Here is a 22,007-nt window from a genome sequence, read left to right as displayed (position 1 = left end):
ACTAGTAAAACTGATATTAAAAAATCCTATGTCTGAATGCAGCCTAGATCTTGATCTCATCCATGATGTGCTTGTATTAGTGAAAGTTGGTTAGAAAAAAAGTTTTTTTTAATGCATTGCAGGATGATGGTGTAAGCTACTTCAAAAACGTAAACGAAAAATGGTTGCATTTTAAGAGTTTGTTCAGTGACGCACTTCAGAGCTGATAGTATTCCAGACGTTTCATTTATATAACTGATTCATAAAATTATGTTTTTGATGGTTTGTAGATGTGGTTTTCAGCTCTTTTATAAGAGCACATAAATTTTCCAACTGTGGAGTTGGTGAGTGAATTTTTCAGTATTTTCTTCAGTAACTTCTTATTCAGTCTCAAATTGACAAAAAAAGGGAGTTGTCATTGTAGGCAAAATAGTGTACTAAACGTCTTACCAAGGGAAAAAACGCATTGCTGCAACTCTTAGTTACATATTAAGAGTTTGGGCTGTGTGGAAATATTAATAAATCTGTGAATGTTCATAGGTGAAAATTAGGCAACTGCTTCTGTCTCCATCTTTTGGAAATACTTCCATAAAGAAAAAATCATATGGATCATGCAGCTATCATGACCCCATGAAACATTTCTTACATCATGATGCAAGGACTGGATAATGAACGCAGGTGTGAAAAATAAATAATCTCAGACTGTTTGATTCTGGATTCTTATTTATTTCTGAAACAAAAGATATCAGTTTCAAAGTAAACTGTGGTTCCTGACCATTGGCCATGCTGGCTGTGGCTGATGGAAGTTGGAGTCAAACAACACCTGCAGGGCCGCAGGCTCCCTGATGGGAAAAGTTAAAACGTTTAAGCCTCCAATCCCATACCTAACCCTTAATCCACCCTGGTTCTCTCCAGAAGTGTTAGATTATAGTTGCGTGTCGAGGTCCCCAGGTCCACCCCAATAACTCACACATCACACAGAAGTTTTTGTTTAAGATTTTTGGCATAATTTTGGCCACAACTTTATTAAAATACAAATTTGTGAGTGGTTGCATAGGCATTGGTTGCGACTATCTGCCCCCACCATGGGGGACAGACTGACATTCCGCACAATGCAAAAGTCAGAATGGGGGAATACACTTGGGGGTTACGCGGAGCAGGGAACCTGCCCTCACCCCAAATGCAACCAGGAGCTCATTGCTATGGCCCGAGCCCCCTTGACAGAGTGGACAAGCAATAGTTAGCCCCCAATTCCTTTAACGGAATCCCTTGCAGCAGCAGCATTAGAGGGGCAGGCACAGCCAATCCATGCCCCTCAACCAACCAAACCATAAACCAATGCCTAACCGCGAACCTTACAAGTTGTGACGATTTGCTACGCAGTAGGCAAAAACCAAATGGCCCCAGCCAATCAGCCAGATGGACAAAATTCCTACCAGGCCCCCGCTCCAAAGCAGACGACCCCATGACAGGCATAGCAAGGTCAAAGCGAACAACCCTGTTCTAGGGAGGGAGGGACGGGCAATCTGATGCATGGGCGAAAAGAGGAAGCCCTAGCCTTGTGCAAGGAGTTTTACTATTTCTGGCTGTCAGTCAAAAAATGGCAACATTAACTTCTTCCCAACAACAAGGGAAGCCCCAATCGTATCAGTGGCCAACGATCAATTAGCCACCCCCCAAATTTGGAGTGCCCTGGCGGCCCCCACCGCAACACGTGCTCTCCATGAAGGAGAACACGCTTTCCCATCAACTCCAGCTAGCATGGCCAGTGTGTCGTCCAGGCATAGGGAAGTTCGGCCCACAGATGTTTTAGGACTAAAATTCCCAAGATCCCCAGCTAACAGGACCAGTGGTCAGGGGTGATGGGAATTGTAGTCCCAAAACATCTGGAGGGCATTATGTTGAGGGTAGTTGCTGTATCTGTTCACCTGGTAGTAAGTTTCACTGAACTCCTTAGGCCTTGCTCCTGAATGCACCTGCATAAGTAGTGTTCTGTGCTCTGTAAATAACAGGAAATGTCCTTGTTTTCTTGGGGATATGTCCTGCTGTCTCTATAATAGAACTACTGTCTAATTTAGAACTGCACCCTGACAAAATAAAATAAACCTGAATTGATTAACCTTTTCTTTATTGTCTCTCTCACATATCAACCTCTTTCATGCTCTCAGGTTGCCCTCCCTGGTTTCTTAGTTTTAGCTGCTCCAGGCCTTGGATACTAGGAGGCTGTTGCTGTCAATGTTGCTTCAGGCAAGCCTAGTGGATATAGTCTGAAGTTTTAACTGCCGTCCTATGTTAATATTTTATGGGCATTTGGGCGGCAGGGCGGATGGGGGATTGTTACATTGTTTGTTGTAAGCCACCCTGTAATCTTTCAGTGTTGTAGGTGGCAGGTTGTAAAGCTACATACTTTAATAAATAAATAAATAAACCTATAAGGGAGCACCCTCTTTAATAAGTGGCAGTGTTAGAAGCTGACCCTGAGGTCAAAGGTTGGGAAGAAAAGGTTTTGGCAAGAACACTTAAGCTGCCACAGAGGCAGTCTCTGACTGACTGCTGCACAGTGGAATACAGAGAAGTGCTCTTCTCTACGCATCCCTCAGCTAGCCTGTACAGTGGTACCTCGGGTTACATACGCTTCAGGTTACATACGCTTCAGATTACAGACTCCACTAACCCAGAAATAGTACCTCGGGTTAAGAACTTTGCTTCAGGATGAGAACAGAAATCGTGCTCCAGAGGCCCCATTAGCTAAAGTGGTGCTTCAGGTTAAGAACAATTTCAGGTTAAGAAGGATCTCCGGAACGAATTAAGTACTTAACCCGAGGTACCACTGTATACAATTGCAGTTTGCCCCACAGTAGATTTCAGACTTAAGCAAAAGGGCTCTGTCTTGTCTGTTACTTCCTAGCCCTGACAATTGTCCATACTGGCTGGTGCTGATACGAATTGGAGTCCAAAACATTTGGAGGGCACCATGAAAGCTACCCCTGACATAACATAGGGGGATATACTTGGCTCTAAACGTTGGAGGACATGTTCAGCTGGTGCTGTAGTCTACAGGAAGCGAGGTAGTAGACGAGTTAGAGAGGGCAGAATGTATGCCTAGATAGTATCTTGGAGGAGGACTTGCTTCTGCAAAATAAGCTGTGGCTCCTGTAGAGAGGCAATAAAGGAGTAAAGGAGGGCTTGCTGGAAAAGGGCATCCTTCACCCATTCACTGCCACTGTGTTTACATCCTGGTGAGCCAAGATTGGCTCTGTTTCTGCAATGTGTTTTCTACTTATTTGGGTACATGTGACTGTTGGCCTTTCCATGCTGTCTTGTGTTTCCCCTTCAGACTTTGTGTTACCCATCAGGGACAGTGGTGTAAATGTGGTAAATGCATCTACTGCCATAAGCTGAATCGGTTCTCAGTGTGTCAAGCTCTGTAGTGCAAATTGAATGCCATTCATTCCCTTATCCGTTTATTTTTAAAGTATGGCTTTGTAACTTACCAATATAGAACAAGTCTTTGATCGACAGTTTTCTTTATAGTGTGCTTCTATTTAGGTTCAATTTAACAGGATAACTCTTGCAGAGTGACTTTTTTGCAGAGCTCCAGTTCCAGAATGTCAGTTAATACCAAGGCATTCCTGTCATGAATCACTTTTGAAAGCCAAGTTGTACCCTTTGCCCTTGTGTGTTTCCTAAATGGAAGAAAAAAAATTAAGAGGAGTTTGCAGTAACAGTGGAACGCTGCCACTTGCTTTCATTTTTAACGTTGTCATTTTAGCAGAGAGGACTTGTCAACATAATTTATGTGAGCATGTCTTGGGTTCCAGTGCTAATAATCTTCCTATTGTTAAAAAGCATCAAGCCTAAATGTGCTGTGTCCTAGACGAAGGCTACAGATAGAGATCTACTCCAGCTGAGGTTGGTGAAGACAAATTTTCTGTCAGATTGGGTGCTTGCTGTATGGATAATACTTTAGCAATTCATGCTGTTATGAGAATATCCTCATTACATTCTTAAAAATGGCAAATTCTGAATTGGACGTGCTTGACAGATTGCATAAGACAAGGTAATACCCAGCAACAGATGCCCATCAAGTCATCTTGCTATCACTACTGACTAGAAATTATTCTCCAGATAAAAGCTACTAGTCCACAAACTTTTTTCTCATATGCCCATGTTCAGGGCATAGGAAGCTGCCTCATCTAGCTCAGTATTGCCTGCGGGTGCTTTCCAGGGTTTCAGCTAGGAAACATCCCCAGCCCTATCTCAAGATGCTGAGGATTTAACTTGGGTCCCTTTGCATGCAAAATAGAGACTCTACCATTGAACTGTTGCCCTTCCCACATCTTTTGTGGCCCAAAAGGGAAAAGCTAAAAACAACCACACTCTTTTGTAATGTTTCCCTCCTTCATCTCCTGGAGGCAATTCTTACTTGTCACAAATAACCAAGCAAGCAGGTTTACCTTTTCAGTGGAGTCCTTATTTAACCATTCTCTCCTTGTCTCATTGCCCTCCCCCAGGTGTTAATTTCAGGAAAGGAATAGTGCTTGGGAGGTCTCAAACCAGCCTGGAAGTCACACATCTGATAGAGTATGCCCTTTTACTTAATCCCAGACACCTAAGAGCAGTGCTTGGTTGCTAGTGGTGAGGAAAGCCAGCCCTTCATTTATTCCCATGTGAAGCACGGCCACTTTTAGTCTTGACTCAACAATTTTGCTGAAGTCAAAGGGGTTCTGAGTCTGTAGTTAACTCATGGATGGAAGATTGCCTGGGAATTCTGTGTTTGCTTGCTTCCAAGCTCTGTAAAGGCAGGATTTTAAATGTAATAAATGACACTTGCAGAGTAAGGGATTTCTAAGGGCTACAAATGAAGAAATCCACAGAGAATTTTGGGGGCATATGTTAACAATATAAGTTTCTAAATTTATTTTGGGTAAGACTTCACTGACTTTCAGTTGTTTTGCCAGAACTTCGATTATGTTGTTCTGATCTCTGTTGGTTCTTCAGGTTCCCATGACTTTCTCAGCAAAGATTAATGATCATGGATAATAGGAATCTAATACCCTGATTTATTTATCACTCATGAAAAATGTATGTGAAATTCATCCTGATAATCATGTGTTTTTGGTAGGACAGTCCTGTGGAGGCACAGTACTGCTGCGGAGGCACACGTTTTATTGGAACCCACAAGAATTCCTTTCACCTGTTCTAATACTCTGAAGTTAAAAATAAATACAGATAATTTTTTAAAAAGTGATTATTACTTTTTGCAAGACATGTTTAAATATGTCCTAGCTATCTCTTAGTGTCTCCGAGGTCACTGAGCATGAGCTTCCACAGCTGCTGCCTGACATGAACTTCTGTTGGCAGCAACAACAGCAGATATCTTCTGTGTTTAAGATATTTTATTATTTTGCTAATTATGCTGCCTTAAACGTGCATTTTATATTTGACTTCCTTTAGTAATGTTTTCTTTTGAAATGTTCAAGGTAGATTTTTTTTGGTTAACTTTGGTGCATTAAATGTTCATTTTGTACATGACCTTCATTGTAATGTTTTGATTTGATAGCTTTGAGATAAATTTTAGGTTCCTGTTAATTATGTTGTTTTGAATGCAGACTTTATATTTGACTTTCTTCTGTAATGTTTTCTTCTGGATTGTTTGGTGTTTTAATGTAGGCTGTAAACCACTTTGATATTTTTTTCTTAAAAATGTAAAGTGGTATAGAAATGAAAATAATAATAATAATAATAATAATAATAATAATAATAATAATAATAATAATAAGAAGAAGAAGAAGAAGAAGAAGAAGTAGTATTAGTGAAGCTTTTCTTTGGGAAATGTGGAACACCTTGGTTGCTCCAGCACATGTTATACACCTGTAGTGTCAAACAATCAGTTGCTATTTACTTGCAGCAGTGCCTGTCAATTGTGTAGTGAATAGGGCCCTGAAGCACAGCATGGTAAGGGAATCTGTGGAGTGAAGACCTAATCTTTATGGAATTGAGCTCCAAGAAGACTTGGAGTAATGTGCACTGATTCAAAGTTACTAAATAACTCCAATATTGAAAATATGTAGATACTTTTCGACTATATTGTTCTGCTGAACATCTGTAAAAGAACAAAAGTGCTGTCTGATTTTGTCCATTATAAATTCATCCCTTCCTGTGCCAACTTCCCTGTGAAGCACCCTACTCCATTATCCTAATGCACACCAGCTTTTAAGTTTCCTCAGTGCCTTTTCCTTACCTTTGATGCTTAACTAAGGCCTGCCTTTCTTCTCTCCCTCCCTCCTTATACCAAAGACTTTATCTCTTCTTTCAACAAAACACTGCGTAGAATCCAACATTGTGTAAGGGAACTGGCTTGTACAATGGGATTTCATCTTCCTTGCGTCCCCCCTGGACCTCCACAAGCACCGCAAAAATCTGCTCCAAAGGGTCCACCGACCCTCCGGAGCAGATTCTGAGGCTGCACTGGAGGATGAGGGAGAGAGCAGGTGAAATCTGTTCCTCTCATAGACAGCTTTAGTAGGTTCTATCCAGCACTATCTGGTCCAATCTCTCTTCTTTCCTTACTCACTCACTCACACTTTCCAAGCTTTCCCTTTTCTTGCCACTTCCTAAACTCTTTTCTCTTTTCCCCTGTGTCACTTAACAAGCTGAGTACCCTGATCTCATCACCTATGCTCTGGTACTGTCCTCTCCCAGCTTCTGGTTGTCATGTTCTGCCATTTTGCTCCTCTTAACCACATAAATGACCTTTCCCTTTCTTGCCACCATTTGCCATTATTCCCGTTTTCTTACCAAAATCCCTTAATTTATCCCGTCCTCCTGACAGTTGTCCAGTTTCCCCCTTCAACAGCAAGCTCTAAATGTCTTCCTGCTGCCTTAATTTTCTCCAGCTCCCTTAACAATCTGCCCTCTGTCCTCTTCTGGCTCTCACAGAAATCTATCTTACAGCCAAATCCAGCAGTCTCCACTTTGTCCTTATCTTCCCTAACCTCTCCGCTACCTTTGAGACAGTTGATCACTCCCTCCTACTTGACTCCCTTCATACTGTGTTTCCATGTCTTTGCCCTCGCTGGTTCTCTTCTTACGTGACTCAGGGTTTCTCATCAAATCTCACGACTCTCAATACTATCTATTTACTGATGAAACCTAGATCTACCTTTCTGTCCGCCTCTCCACCTGATCTCCAACTGCCTAGCTGATATCTCTGGTGGGATGTTTCATCATTGTCTGAGACCAACCTAATGTACTTTCCTCCCAAGTTTCTCTCCCCTTGTATACTCCCTTTATCCAGGCATAAAGCCCTGGTCCATTCTTTGATTTTTCCTTCTACCCCTGCCCCCCCCAACCCTTTCAGTTTATTGCCAAGACATGTTGCTCCTCTCTGTACAACTATCTATACGCTTCCTGTTTGCCCTTCTAGGGGAAACCTTGGTTTGCAATCTAGTCATCTGCCACCCAAACTACTGTAATTTTCTTGACTGTTTCTTTGTTGTCATGTTGCCACTCTGGTGCCTCCATGCCATGAGAAGCATATGCTACTCAGAGCATATGATGCTCCACCTTGGATTTCTATCCTGTCTTAAATTCAGCACAAAACCCACATCCTTCCCTCCAATTCCCCTTGTGGCTGTCTCTCCCAAGTCTTCAGAGTTTTCTGCCTGTGACCTTTGCTCCTCACACCGTAGCATCCTGAAGTGTCTGGAGCTCTCTTGTGTCTTTAAATTGCTTTCCCTACCCCTTATGCTTAGATTTCCCTCCAAAACCCTTGGTGAAACCATTCCTTCAGATTGCCCCATGTTTTCCATGAAGCCTATGGTAAATCCACCTTGAGTACGAAACCCAAAAAATTGTGTCTCAAGGCCTTCTATCCCTCTATTTATCCTTGCCTCCCTCCTCTTCCCCTCCCATTGCCTCACCGGTGACAAATCGTTGATTGTAAGCTCCTTCAGGGCAGTGACCTGACTTTCTGTTCTGTATATAGGCCACTGTTTCCAACGGAAAGGGCATTTCTATAGCACAGCTTACACGCAGCATATCAAAACGTTGTTTACTTGGCTTTGTGTTATTCTTTAGGTGTGTTTACTTAAGAGGCTTGTTTGTGTATGGAGTTTGCTAAGGGCAGCTTCAGGTACAGATACTTGAGGTTTTTTCACCTTTACACGGAAGCAGAACAACTGGGAAAGAATTGTGCCCCCCAAAACAAAGGTTTTTCCTGAACCTTTTTGCCCCATGGAACGCTGGGAGAATTGTTGAGGTCTTGGTGCACTACCTAATTATTTTTCTGCTTGTTGTAGCAATTGTAATGTATGGTGCTATATGCTGTATTAACTTTTAATTGTTTTTATTGCTTCTTTTATTTCTTATTTTGTTGTATTGCATTTGAATTCTGTGGAACTCAAATTGTAATACAGTAAAATGCAGTGTAAGGAATAAAATAAATACAGTTAAAAGTTAATATGAATATTTAATGTGGACTTGCCACAAACCACCTGATGAAGCTCCTAGACTACAATTTGGGAACCCCTGCTTTGAAAGCAAGAGGTGTGATTTGTACCAGTGCCAGGCCCCTGGATGGATTCCAGTCTTCCTTTCTGCACTCTCCCACATCTGTGCCTACTCACCATTGCTGACTAGAGAGAAGAGACAGGTGAGCTAGCAAAGGCAGCTTGTGTTCCTTCTGGTCACTCCCATTGTTTCCTGGTAGTCTCCACCCACACCAGACTTCTTGTTAGGACTGTTGTGTTACTTTGGGTCATGTCCCATATGAATGCAGAAATGAAGAAGTTTCTTGTTGGGAATAATGTATGGATGGGAGAACAGCATAGTCCAGCAGTCAGCAAACTTTTTCAGCAGGGGGTTGGACTATATTTTTTGGGGGGGGCGGGGAATATAAACGAATTCCTATGCCCTACAAAAAGCCCAGGGATGCATTATAACTAAAAGGACACATCCTACTCATGTAAAAACACGCTGATTCCCAGACCGTCCGAGGGCCGGATTGAGAAGGTGATTGGGCCAGATCCAGCCCCTGGGCCTTATTTTGCCTACCCATGGCATAGTCCCTCCTGTGCACACAAATGCTTCTGTGCAAATGAAATGGTCCACTCATCAAGCTCCCCCCCCCCCAGCCTTGCTTGTGCTTTTGGAAGCCTGCTTGGGAAATGACAAAAATTGCCATGAATGTGAAATTGAGAGCAGGTCCTGTAAAAGTGAGTGTGTATCAAGTAAAAAAGTACTATTTTCTGTAATTGTTTTTTGGATTAGAAACATAATTTTGTGGGTGCTTCAGGGGCTACATCTCTGTTTTGGGACACCCAGGGAGTCTTTTGAACCTTTATCCTTCAATAGCAATAGCTGCCTACACTGAACTGGAGGTACGGAAGAGGCCTGTGGCAGCAATAATTTTTAAAATCCTGCTGTGTGTAGATCTGGCCACCTAGGTCTGTGGACTGTAGCTGTTGCAACTGCAGTGGAGAGAATCTTCTTTCCCAAAATATCGAGCCTTGGAGCTGGAGTCTTTACCTTGCCTTGATTGAGCAGTAACAGTACAATCGTTTACATTTCTATTCAGAAATAAATCCCAGTTGGGTTTACTCCCAGGTAAGAGTGCATCTAATTTCTGCTTTAGCAAAATATGAATTAATTAATTTTTAGTCAATTAATTATTGTTTTACTCCATACAGTTTCGTTTCTGGGTGCTGATGAAAACCTAGCCTTTGCCATTAAAACAGTTACGCGTCCCTGTGCCCTTGTTTTTCAACTACAGGCCTGTTATTTGATAAGCTGTATTATTTTTATAGATCTCCTGCATCCTTAGTCATGGTCGGTTTCTAAAACTAGTTCACTTCAGTGAGATTTGCACAGGGGAAAGAAGAGAAGAGCTTATTCAGGCATGTGAACCGCTGGGGAAGTTTGCAAGATTGCCATATGTTAACTTCTCTGCATTTCTGTTTGCTCAAATTTTGATCTTTTATAGCTGGGAGAGCAGTCCAGTCTCTAAAGAATCAACATCTACTACATTCCACTGTGGACGCATACTGGTAAAGAAAATAGCAAAGAACACGGTCAAGAAGGTTAAATATCTAGGAGTTTATCTAACATCCAAGAATCAGAATTTGTATAAGGACAATTATGAAAAATGTTGGTCAGAAATTAAAAAAGATTTAGAAATATGGTCAAATTTGAAACTGTCAATGTTAGGCCGAATTGTTGTAATTAAAATGAATGTATTGCCTAGAATGCTATTTTTGTTTCAGACCTTGCAAATTATTGATAAGATGGAATGTTTTAAGAGGTGGCACAAAGATATCTCAAAATTTGTCTGGCAGGGCAAAAAGCCCCGAATTAAATTCAAAATACTTACAGATGCTAAAGAAAGAGGGGGTTTTGCCCTGCCGGACCTAAAATTGTATTATGAGGCAGCAGCTTTTTGCTGGCTCAAAGAATGGATGCTCCTCGAGAATACAGACATCTTAGATCTGGAAGGTTTTAATAATGCTTTTGGTTGGCATGCATATCTTTGGTATGATAAAGTTAACAGTGCCTTCAAAAACCACATTGTTAGAAAAGCATTGTTTAATGTCTGGATAAGATATAAAGATCTATTGGAAAACAAAACCCCTAGATGGGTGTCACCAGTGGAGGCCAATGCAGTGAAAAAACTCAATATGGAGGTCGGATGGCCGAAGTATTGGGAAATTTTAGAACAGGATGGAGATAAGTTCAAATTACAAAGTCAGGAGAAATTGAAGCATAAAGTGGAAAACTGGTTCCAATATCGACAAATAATGGAATTTTTTAAACAGGACAGGAAAGTCGGTTTCCAGGTGGAAAAATCAAAATTAGAAACCGAATTGTTAGAATCCAATACTAAGAATTTATCTAGAATGTACAATTTGTTGTTGAAATGGAACACACAGGATGAAACAGTTAAATCGGCTATGATTAAGTGGGCTCAGGATGTTGGACATAACATTATGTCAGCTGACTGGGAATGGTTATGGAACACCGGTATAAAATTTACGGCATGTAATGCCTTAAAGGAAAACATTATGAAAATGGTATACAGGTGGTACATGACCCCAGTTAAGCTGGCAAAAATCTATCACTTGCCCGATAACAAATGTTGGAAGTGTAAAGAGACTGAAGGTACCTTTTATCACCTTTGGTGGACATGCCCGAAGATCAAGGCCTTCTGGGAAATGATCTATAATGAAATGAAAAAGGTACTTAAATGTACCTTTTCTAAAAAACCAGAGGCCTTCCTCTTGGGCATTGTCGGCCAATTGGTGACAAAGAAAGATAGAGCTTTTTTCATGTATGCCACAACAGCAGCAAGAATACTTATCGCAAAGTACTGGAAGACACAAGATCTACCCACTTTGGAAGAATGGCAGATGAAAGTGATGGACTACATGACATTCGCCGAGATGACAGGCAGAATCCGTGACCAACAAAAAGAGACGGTAGAAGAAGAATGGAAAAAATTTAAAAGCTATCTTAAGGACTACTATAAACTTAATGAATGTTAAAATGTCGTAGTTTCCAGAAACAAAGGGGTACAGGGACATAAGGTCAGAGTGTAAGAGAGGACTAAGAGGATAGAGAGTGGAAAGTAATAATTGGGAGTTGCTAGTTGAACTATGGACATTGGGATGCAGAGAGGGGGGGTATGGGGAAGTCCCAGAAAGGAGGTTTATGAAAATATGTTTGAAACTATACGTGTATGTTTGTTATTCTTAATGTTTGTCTGTTTTTCTTAAAAATTTTGTAAAACCAATAAAAATTTTATAAAAAAAAAAAAAAAAAGAAAATAGCAAAGAACACACTCTTTATTTTGGATAGCATGCCAGTCAAGTATAACGTGTCGAAGTAAAGCTTGCTTGCAGTTATTTGAAAAGGTGATAGAAAAAGAATGGAGCAAATTATAGGAAATCTGTATTTTCTTGGATGACTGTTGTGTGAATAAATTCCTTACTGTGTAATTTAACTCTAGAATAAGCAGCATTTTGAGTTGTCATCCAGTTTGGAAAGCCTCTAGTGCCAAGGGTAATCTTGTGAAAACACTGCACATGATTGAAAACATAAGTTTAAAATTGAGGTCACTTAACAGTAATAGAATGGTGTCCCATCATAACAAAACCCTAAAGCGTGATAGCATGTGAGTTGTCCATTTATTTCCTCAACTGATCTTTGCAATTCAGTTTGGGGGGGAAAGGCTTTTTGTTTTCAGCTAAATTCAAATTTGGGTTGGATTCTGCAGTTGCAGGATTGTAGAGTGGGTTTCTTTGTGTGTTTTTTCCTGTGCATGTATTCAGCCATGCTGAAATCAAGAGTGATGTAAATCTATATTTTGTTCGAGGAAGTTTTAATCATTTCAGTGTGTGTTGTCTTTAGTTTATACCTTTCAGATTGTATGTTAGAAAGCTAATGCTCTGTGGTGGGTGTTTCCTGAATTTCGATAATTGATCAATTGTCTGCTTTAGGTGGGGTCTTGAAGGAGCAGATTAATAGTTTAGGGGTGCTCCTGGACCCATATTTGTTGCTAGCAGCCCAGGTGACTTTGGTGGCCAGGAGAGCCTTTTACCATCTTAAATTGGCAAGACAGCTTTGGCTGTCTCTAGATCAGGATAGCCTGACCACTCTTGTCCAAGTGTTGGTAACCTCCAGATTGGATTGCAGCTAGTGCAAAATTTTGCAGCTCAGCCACTCACAGGGGCAGATATATCACCATATTATGCTGCTGCTAAAAGAATTGCACTGGCTGCCTGTCAGCTGCTGTGCTGGGTTCAGGGCACTGGTATTGGTGTGCAATACAGATTGGGATCAGAATACCTAAAATAATGTTTCACCCCCTACATGCTTACCCAATCACTCTGTTCTGCAGGAGAGGGCATTCTGCAGATGCCATCCTACCCGTAGGGCCATTTTGCATGGTGCCGAAGCCAGTCCTTTAGTGTGGTGGCATCTATCCTTTGGATCTCTCTCCTGTGGCATTATCAGACGGGCACCTTCTGTGTTGTCTTTTCAGTGACTTGCTAAAGATTTTCCTCTTTCAACCTCTTTATTCCAAATGGTATCTTTATTTTATTTGGGGTGGCTCATGGGAAGTGGTTCATAAATGAAAAATAATAATAGTGTAATGGCTAAGTCTGCAACCATAATCCCATTGATACTGGTGACTGGTCCCTCTGCAGACAGAGGAGTGCTGCCAGTGTGGTGGGGCGAGACTGTTGCAGGCTTGCAGCAGAACCTAAACTCCACCCAAGTGGATGGAAAATGACCACAGGAGGTAGCCAACAGAAAACTCTGAAACGGGGGACAGGATTCAATGGAGGCTTTGCACATTGGGACTTTCCCCCCCATTTGTATGCCTGTTGCGCTTCCAAAACTGACTTGGAAGGGTAGGAGAACCCCCTACAGCATATGGGGAAAGGAGAAAGGTGATCATTCCTCCTGTCAAGTTAGAATGCTTGCGCAAATGGAACGCTCATCATAGTGAATTCTGTCTGGGGTGTGTCAGAGTGGGTGGGGTGCTGGAGCTTGGGATCCGTAGCTCGTTGAATCCCCCAAGGGGCCCGATCCTTGACCTCTTTCCTGCACTTGTGCTGTCCCAGTGAAACAGGATGAAAATCTGCCACCATTCATCCTAGCTGGTAATTTCCCACAGAGCCCTTGACAGGGTGGTGGTCTGCTGCTTAGATTGACCCTGGCTTCAGTCAGGGTGGCTTTGCAAGAACCTGGCTATGAATAGAGAAATCACTGCTTTGAATTTTGCCTCTGTCATGAGTGCAGTAGGCAGCTACAAGCCACTGTTTCTTGGGCTCAGTCCCTCTATCTATATGGGAGATGATAATACTGACTCCCTTTCAGGATTGTTGTAAGGATTACAAATACAGTAGACAAATTATGTGAAAACTTTAAGCACTGGAAATGTTGAGTATTAGTAATTAAAAAAAAAACTTGCTGCATTTAATCTCTTTCCTCCATTATTTTTGTGAGTGTGCTTTCAATATCACAGCAACAAGTGAAGCGTTATAATTTAGCTTTTGAAGACAAACCTTCCTTGTAATATTGTAATATTTTGGAATATCATTGTTTTGTGCTAAGTAGACATTTATTATTTTGAATCTTTATGCTGCGATTAGCTTGTGTCCTGTTCAATTGAAATATAGAACTTTAAGACTAGAAGATCCATAATGCATTGTAACTGCAGGCAAAAACTCATAAGCAGCAGTACCTCTGGGTGATGAACAGCTGAGTAAGGATTGCCTTGAGGGGACCAGACATGGAAGCTGTTGTAATTGATTAGAATGTTTGGCTAAATTCAGAGTAATGATAAGCATGATGGGTTATTGTGGGAAGGAGCCTAGATGAGCCTTGGGGCCATTTGCTCTCATCTTTTTCCTCTGATGCATCTGTGAGGAAGAGATCAAAAATATTTCCTTCTGTTTCTAACAGATCACAGTTTAGTGTTATGTCTGAACCTGTGCATAGTTAGTCGTAACTGTACACGGTTTTCTGAAATGAGCCAAATTTAAAATCTTGCTTTATGAAGATGGCTTGTTTCAGTAAGCCCATAGGTTTTTTTTTTATTTACTATATTCCTACACCATCCTTCATATATCAGAATCCTAGGGTGTTTAGAGTGTTCACATTATAACAACAATACAGTCATACCTCGAGTTGAAGTAGCTTCAGGTTAAGCATTTTCAGGTTGTGCTCCGCGGCGACCCAGAAGTAACAGAGTGCGTTACTTCCGGGTTTTGTCGCTCGCTCGACACTCAAAATGACATCATGCGCGGAAGCGCGACCCGCAGACAAGCAGTCGCATGTTACGTTCTACTCAGGATGTGAACGGGCTCCGGAACAGATCCCGTTCGCATCCAGAGGTACCACTGTAAAGCAAACAGCAGTAAAACCAATAATAAAATTATGATTAAACTAATTTATACAACAGTGCCATTAAAACAACTATAGTTCTTCAGCAAATGAAACATTTTCAATTTCAGCTGTCTTTGCCAAACAGCTTGTTAAGATCACCCAAACATAAGCTTGAAAGACCAAGCATCACCAAAGCTGGTTAATTTTGAATGTAAATGTATGAAGTAAAGGGAAAAGAGGGAGTAAGCTGGAACAGTGGGTACATATGGGGGACAAGGAAGAGGAACCTGCTTCCTGCCCTTTTTAGAAACTTGTACCGATCATCAAAACCACATGTTAGTGTCTTCTTGACACTTAGAATTTTGCTTCTAAAGCAACTAATTGCAATTAAGGTTATTTTTGCTTTTTTGTATGTGTGTTTAACCTAGCATAAACTTCCTTTAATTTCAGTTTAGATGATTAGCCTAGGATGATTTGATAAAAAACTGAATGACATGTTACATCAGTAAAAGCAAGCGTTGTTTGTGAACAGTTTGCTTAATGAAGATAAAAGTGCAAAATAAAACTGAATGCCTGAGCTGTGGTATTCCCATAAGCAGCATTGTCAGTTGTATGCAACGTAATTGTATTTGGTACACTTGCCAATTAAGCAGCTATGCTATAGACGGGATGGGAGTGGATTACCTCTTCAGGAGATTGAAGAAGAGTGTCTCAGAACAGTAAATCAAATAAAGTAGAAGAGTTACAAAAACATGCTGCGGATGTAGTTAAAATATCAAAAATTACCACCACACTGACATATATTTGGCAAAATTCATATCAACTGAGTACTCTGAGCTTTTAAGGAGAATAGTGGAGGATTATAATTCATTATCTTGGCTTTTTAAAAGAATATTAATCCCTCAAATTCCTTTAATATAGCAAACTTTATGTTATGCCATTCCCACATGTGTTGGCAGCTCCTCACCTCCTCTGGTTGCATCACTTTCACGCAGGTTAAAGGGCAAACGTCTGCAATGGCAGAGAATCCTGCATGTACTCTTCATTTGCGTTGTAGGGTTTTGTATGTATAGTATGTATGTTTTCCATATCTATAATAATAACAACAAAACCTCTCCAAGTCGAAAATTAGCACTGTGGGTTTGAAGATGGACCAGAACCTATTTTTCATGTTCTAGTTGGTGTCTTTTGTTGGTTGGCTTACTTGCTTGCTTACTTGTGTATGTTTTATACAGGAGCAGTAAAAAAAATCATGGCGAAACCTTTAGTGTGATGTGTGAATGTGTGAATCTTCGTAGAGAAACAGGACCAAAGAGCATTGAACTTCCTTTGGAGAGTACACAAACGATAGAGATAAACATAATGGTGTGTGACTGAATTCTTAGTCATGCCATTATGCAGTCGTCGTCCCCCCCCCCCCGTGTAATATGAATAATGCAGCATATTTCAAATTTCCTGTCCAATTATTTGGCATGAAGAATATATCACAGGGTGGTCATCTGTAATGAGTGCTGTAATGAGTGGTGCAGGTGACTAACATTTGAGGGTTGTACTGGAATAGGAAATACCCACTCGTAAGTGATTATTGGTGTAGGTATTTAGCAAGTATATAATTATATTTGAGCCATGTGTGTCAGGTAGGTCTCTCATCCTAATTCAGACATTTTTAGTGCTATTTCTTTAATAACCATGATATTTCCATCCATGTAGCCCTTCATCTTCATTTGTCAGCCGTCTTACCAAGTTTTCTTGTGTACTTAGAAGTTGAGATGCTTTGCTTCATTTCAGGATGCAGCAAATATAGAGTATCCAATTTAAAATTTGACTACTATTATTAATTATCAACAAGTCCTGAACAGGGCTGCTGCCATACTATTGGATGCAGGAGCTTGGGAGCGGGAAATATTTTCCCTGCTCTGTCATTGGATGTTTTGTCAGTCCACTGCATAAAAAGTTCTATTTCCTGCCCTTCCTGTCAGATTTGTTGGCTGCAACAGCATCTTAACAGCTTCACATTTTTATCCACCTTTTGTCTCCATCTTTCAGAGAGAGAGACCCTATAATCCTTGCAGACTAAATAAATATTGCAGTGTTTTCAATACCAGGCTGTTATCTTAAGTGCTGCATTTTGGTCCTTGTCAAATAATGGGGAACCGTACTCCTTCTGATTCTGATGCCTATTTGTTTTGCGGTCTTCTGGTGTGATTCTTTGCCTCTGCTGTTCAGTAGCATAGTCAATATGCTTTATGTAAATTGATTACTGCAGGTTTTTCCTCTAGTCCTGCGTGTTTGATCATTCAAGGAAGCTGACTGTTAAGCCAGTTCGTCTGAAATTTTTGTTTGTAATCTCTGCTTCATGCTTTTTGCATTGACGCTGCCCATCTACAGTGCATTTCTGTTGCCACTTTGCAAGCTATGGGGTAATATAGCCAGGAACATCAATATCTTGTTTGGCTTCATTTATCTGTGGCATTTACCTTGCTCATCCCAGACCTCAGTAAAAAGGCAATTACTTGTGTTCTCCAGTATGACACTAAGCTTTTCACCTGCATTTGGCTTTAGTGTGATATAGCAAGCAAGACTACCAGCTTACATATATTGCAGAGCTCTTGCAACACTTCGGAGTTGAGGAGGAAGACAAGCAGATGAAATGAATGTGATGATAATGAGTGCCAGAGAAACGAATAAGCAGAGTATTTCATGGAAAGGGTAAAACTTGCACTGGCATCAGCCACCCTGCATCAGTGTATTTTGCAGAACATTTCCTGGCTTTCAGATCCAATTAATAACAGATTCAGTCCTGGCTCCATTTTGCAGCTGGTTGCTAGCAGCAAGTTTGCGGGAGTCAGTGTGGTACAGCCGTTTAGTATCATGGATTCAGTGCGCCTGATTTTCTGTTGCCCTAAGCTGTGTGCAGTCAGTGTACTGTGCAAACTACACATACAATGCACTGTGCTGGGAAAGTGACATGGAAGTGCTGGGTGGTGTGCCCTCAGCGGCTTGAGTAGGGCTGGAAAAATCCCAGACATCCAGTACAAAACATGATGTTTGGATTCTGGAATGTAGGAATTTTGACATATAATTCTAGTTATATTTCTGTGTCCCATGTTGGGTTTGCTTTGCCATTTTTCATTGGGTTGATATCCTGTTGCTTGTTTCCAGTGTGCGAGCTCTTTTGGAGGTGCATACCTGCACACTGATTTGAGGCCAGCAGAGCTTTGGATGATGTTTGTAGGATTTGTGGTAGGGATAGATGCACTGCAACAAAAGGAGATGGGAGTAGGGACCATAAACAAAGACAAAACTCTGTATGAGGATTCTCTTTAGCAAATAGCTCATGGCTTGCTGAGAAGCACTGATTTATCCACTTATGAATGGGAAATTTAGTACATCACCAAGGTCAATAATGGCTGTTTCCTCTCCATTCTAATAGAGGATTTAGAATGCGCTAAGTATTTGAGTGGGTCTTACTTGTGTGACAGCATGTGAATCCTACTCGGGCCATATAAGAACTCTCCTGTGCAGATAATTTATTTTTTGTTTTTTGACTTGCATTATTACCTGTATCATTTTTGTCCTCTTGTATTCAAGATTTAGTATAACCTTTTCCAGCCCAGTGCTTTCAATATGGCACTAGTGTCTGGAGGGCACTAGCTTGGGGAAGCCTGATCTAAGAAATTTTATTGGCATTGGGGACGGCTGATGTAAAATAGCTTCTTGGTGATTTTTGCTATGACAACAAATAAGCAAGGGTGTTGCACCAGTTCAAGTAGATTGTTATCACAATGGAATAATTACATTTAGGTACTTGATTTGATTTGTTATCTGGAATATTTATCCAAAAGCAGGGATGAAAATGAATGTGTTGTGCTAGATGATTAGTGTAGGCTGTAGGAAGTTTTATTTATGTATTTTTAAAACTCACAGTACATGTTTTAAACAATTCCCCCCTACGACTTGTGTAGCAGTGCCAATTTATGGCTTTCAAAAAAGCTAGGTAAGTAAATAAACAATCTCAGTCTTCTAAGCTGAACAAAAAGGACAAATAAGATAAAGATACGTTCTACTTTCTGGACCATAAGAAAACACTTATTAGTTGTGCTTTGCATGGGGAGAAAGAGCATGGCCTAGTTGGGTGTGTGCAGAGTTGCTGGACTTAAGAACAATCCCAGGATGCAGTTTTTCCAAGTCAGATCCTCATGGTGGAAAAATGGGTTGATTTTAAGGCCCTTCAGGCCTCAGCCAAGATCTGCTCCTCGTTGCTTGGTTAAGACCATAGTCCAAACAAGCAACATTGAAGCTGGATCAAGCAGAGTGGGGTTTCAGGGGCCAGGGGTTAGGGCTAGGTTGAGGCACAAAGCAAGGCACCAGGATTCATCTTCTGCTTGTAATGACATGTTGCTGAGGCTGATAAGCCATCTCTGAGGCCTAGGATTAGTATAGGCCTAAATTATTAGAATAGGCCTAAATGGAATCAGCTGACAGTGACCACAGCCTATGGACACCCTTGCCTCTGCAGGAGGAAGAGTGCTGATGTTGCAGGAGATAAGGTGTTGGGTGCTAGTTGTTAGGTGATCTGCTGCAAGACACAGTTTGTGGTAGCTTGAGGTAGTTGAAAGGAATCTTCAGCCAACAACGCTCTCACTTCTGGGTAAGTGAAAATGGATAATCGTGTTATGAGGGACTGCTGCATATTTAATATACCAAAGGGTCAAAAGATAGGACTTTTAAGCTGGTCCACCACATGTGCCAAATTTATCTTCATTTCACAATAACAAAGTTGAAGACCTTGTGACCATATGGAACCTAGTATGGCCTAAGGAATAAATGAGATCTTTTAGTATCTGCTTCCCATTTCACGCTAAGCCAAATCAGAACTTTTGAGTTACAGGAAAACAGATCACAAATAAATCACGTTTGTTGCACTAGTAGTAGTGCAAGCTAACAACCTGTCAACAGCAGATTTGGATAGTAATCAGAGAGATGATGTGCTCCTTTGAACCACATTGTATTGGTATTGTCAGCAACCAATGTAATCAAAGAAGCAAGAAGCAAAGTGTGTGTTACTGAAGTTGAAAATAACCTTTTCATGAATCTGCTCAACCATAAAAAGGTTCCTTTTAAATAAGATAAGTGTATGCAGGTGAGCATTATTGCTTAAATATATATATATATATTTAAAGTTTACAACGTTAGAAGGTTTAAAACAACATTTTAAAAAACAGGGAAAACAAAACAAAATAATATAAATGATAACATTGAAGAAGAAATGTGATTTTTAGAAATGCAGAAATAATTAGAAAAAAGAAAAATTCAAAGCCTTGGAAAAAAATTTAACAATCAGTTTAATAAAAGTTGAAAAGCAGTGCTTAAAACAAAATAAACAAGGTATTTAATTAATAGTAATATTTGCGATCTGACAACGCAATATAAAATAGCAAAATTCTTCTGGAAGCCCTCACTTAATGTTGATATTGACAGTTGCTTTCAGACTGAGATATTACTCTTATTTATATTCCACTGCACTTTGAGGTGTTTTGTAAACACACTTTTCCGAATCCTTGTAGTATAAAATCCCTATAAGGTGGCTGCCTTTAAGGCTGATGTTTCGGTATTGAGCTGCTGCAGTCAGTTTGTTTGAGGATGATTATTCCTGGATACAAATGGTCCTTTTTTTCAAAGAATGACCATAGTTGGATGCCCAGGTAAAAACCCATCAACAACAGCATTACATTGCCTAATGGAACTACAGAGCTCAAAAGAAATCTTTATCTCCCCCACAGAAAGGAGTTGCCTGTACTGTATGCATTTACTCTGCGGTAGCTCTGTTGTCCTCTAATTTAAAGGCCCCAAAAGGTTTTATAATTTTGTTAAAGACAACTTAATGTAATTGTTTGGCTTCGCAACAGAACTAAGTCACACAGGGTGGTTCAGATGTTTCCCCGCCCCCAACATGTCAAAAGGAAATGTTTGGGGGGGATGTGGGGTAGCCCTGCCCCCTTCGGTTTGATATGTGTAGTGTCCTCACTGTGGCGCAGTCACAGTGCATGAGCAGAGTAGTTGCGTCCTTCCTGCTGTTTCTCCCCCTCATCCTTATTTCGTATGCTCCTGTGTAGCGCTGGTTTCTAAATATACCTAAGGGCTACTGGTTGTTCAAGTGTCTGTGTGAGCAGGAGGGGAGGAGCTGGCTGAATTCACATGGAGACCCCCTTAAGGCAGTGGGAATCCTAAAACCCTCAACTTAGTGACACATAAGCAGGAAGTGGCAGCAGGGAGAGAGGAATAGGACAGGACTCCCAGCGCTGTTAGGCCATCCTGTTGAGGTGGGTGCTGCCCTGTCATTATAGTTAACTCCTCACTCCATCCCTTTGGCTAGTGTGTGCTGTACGTACATAGACCTCTACAACAGGCAGTCCCCGATTGGTATAAGCTGATGATGATGATGATGAGAATAATAATAATAATTAATAATAATTTATTATTTATACCCCACCCACCTGACTGGGTTTCCCCAGCCACTCTGGACAGCTTCCAACAAAATGTTAAAATACAGTAGTCTGTCAAACATTAAAAGCTTCCCTAAACAAGGCTGTCTTCAAATGTCTTCTAAAAGTCAAGTAGTTGTTTATTTCCTTGAACTCTGATGGGAGGGCGTTCCACAGGGCGGGTGCCACTACCGAGAAGGCCCTCTGCCTGGTTCCCTGTAGCTTTGCTTCTCGCAATGAGGGAACCGCCAGAAGGCCCTCGGTGCTGGACCTCAGCGTCCGGGCAGACGATGGGGGTGGAGACGCTCCTTCAGGTATTCTGGACCAAGGCCGTTTAGGGCTTTAAAGGTCAACACCAACACTTTGAATTGTGCTCGGAAATGTACTGGGAGCCAATGTAGGTCTTTCAAGACCGGTGTTATGTGGTCTTGGCGGCCGCTCCCAGTCACCAGTCTAGCTGCCGCATTCAGGATTAGTTGTAGTTTCCGGGTCACCTTCAAAGGCAGCCCCACGTAGAGCGCATTGCAGTAGTCCAAGCGGGAGATAACCAGAGCATGCACCACTCTGGCAAGACAGTCCGCAGGCAGATAGGGTCTCAGCCTGCATACCAGAGATATCTGAAACCACAATTATGTGCATATGACATCATTA

The 22,007-nt window shown here is 41.1% G+C and overlaps 1 protein-coding gene across 5 annotated transcripts in view; it reads left to right on the top strand.

Moving 5' to 3' along the window:
• The window catches only part of CTBP2 (C-terminal binding protein 2), a 212,966-nt gene that overhangs the window by 5,635 nt on the left and 185,324 nt on the right, over positions 1–22,007 (top strand). For 2 of the 5 annotated variants that reach the window (XM_081192868.1, XM_081192870.1), the window contains exon 1: positions 19,061–19,522. The exons of the other annotated variants lie outside the window; for them this stretch is intronic. The gene's annotated coding sequence lies outside the window, so the exon portion shown is untranslated. Of the gene's footprint in view, positions 1–19,060; positions 19,523–22,007 lie in introns of those variants that run through there. 5 annotated transcript variants of the gene reach the window in all.

The sequence above is a fragment of the Podarcis bocagei genome (assembly GCF_964188305.1).
Source record: "Podarcis bocagei genome assembly, chromosome: 4".
In the NCBI taxonomy this organism is placed as follows: domain Eukaryota; kingdom Metazoa; phylum Chordata; class Lepidosauria; order Squamata; family Lacertidae; genus Podarcis; species Podarcis bocagei.
The sequence above is the reverse complement of the archived record's forward strand: the minus strand, read 5'-3'. Positions and strand labels throughout refer to the sequence as shown.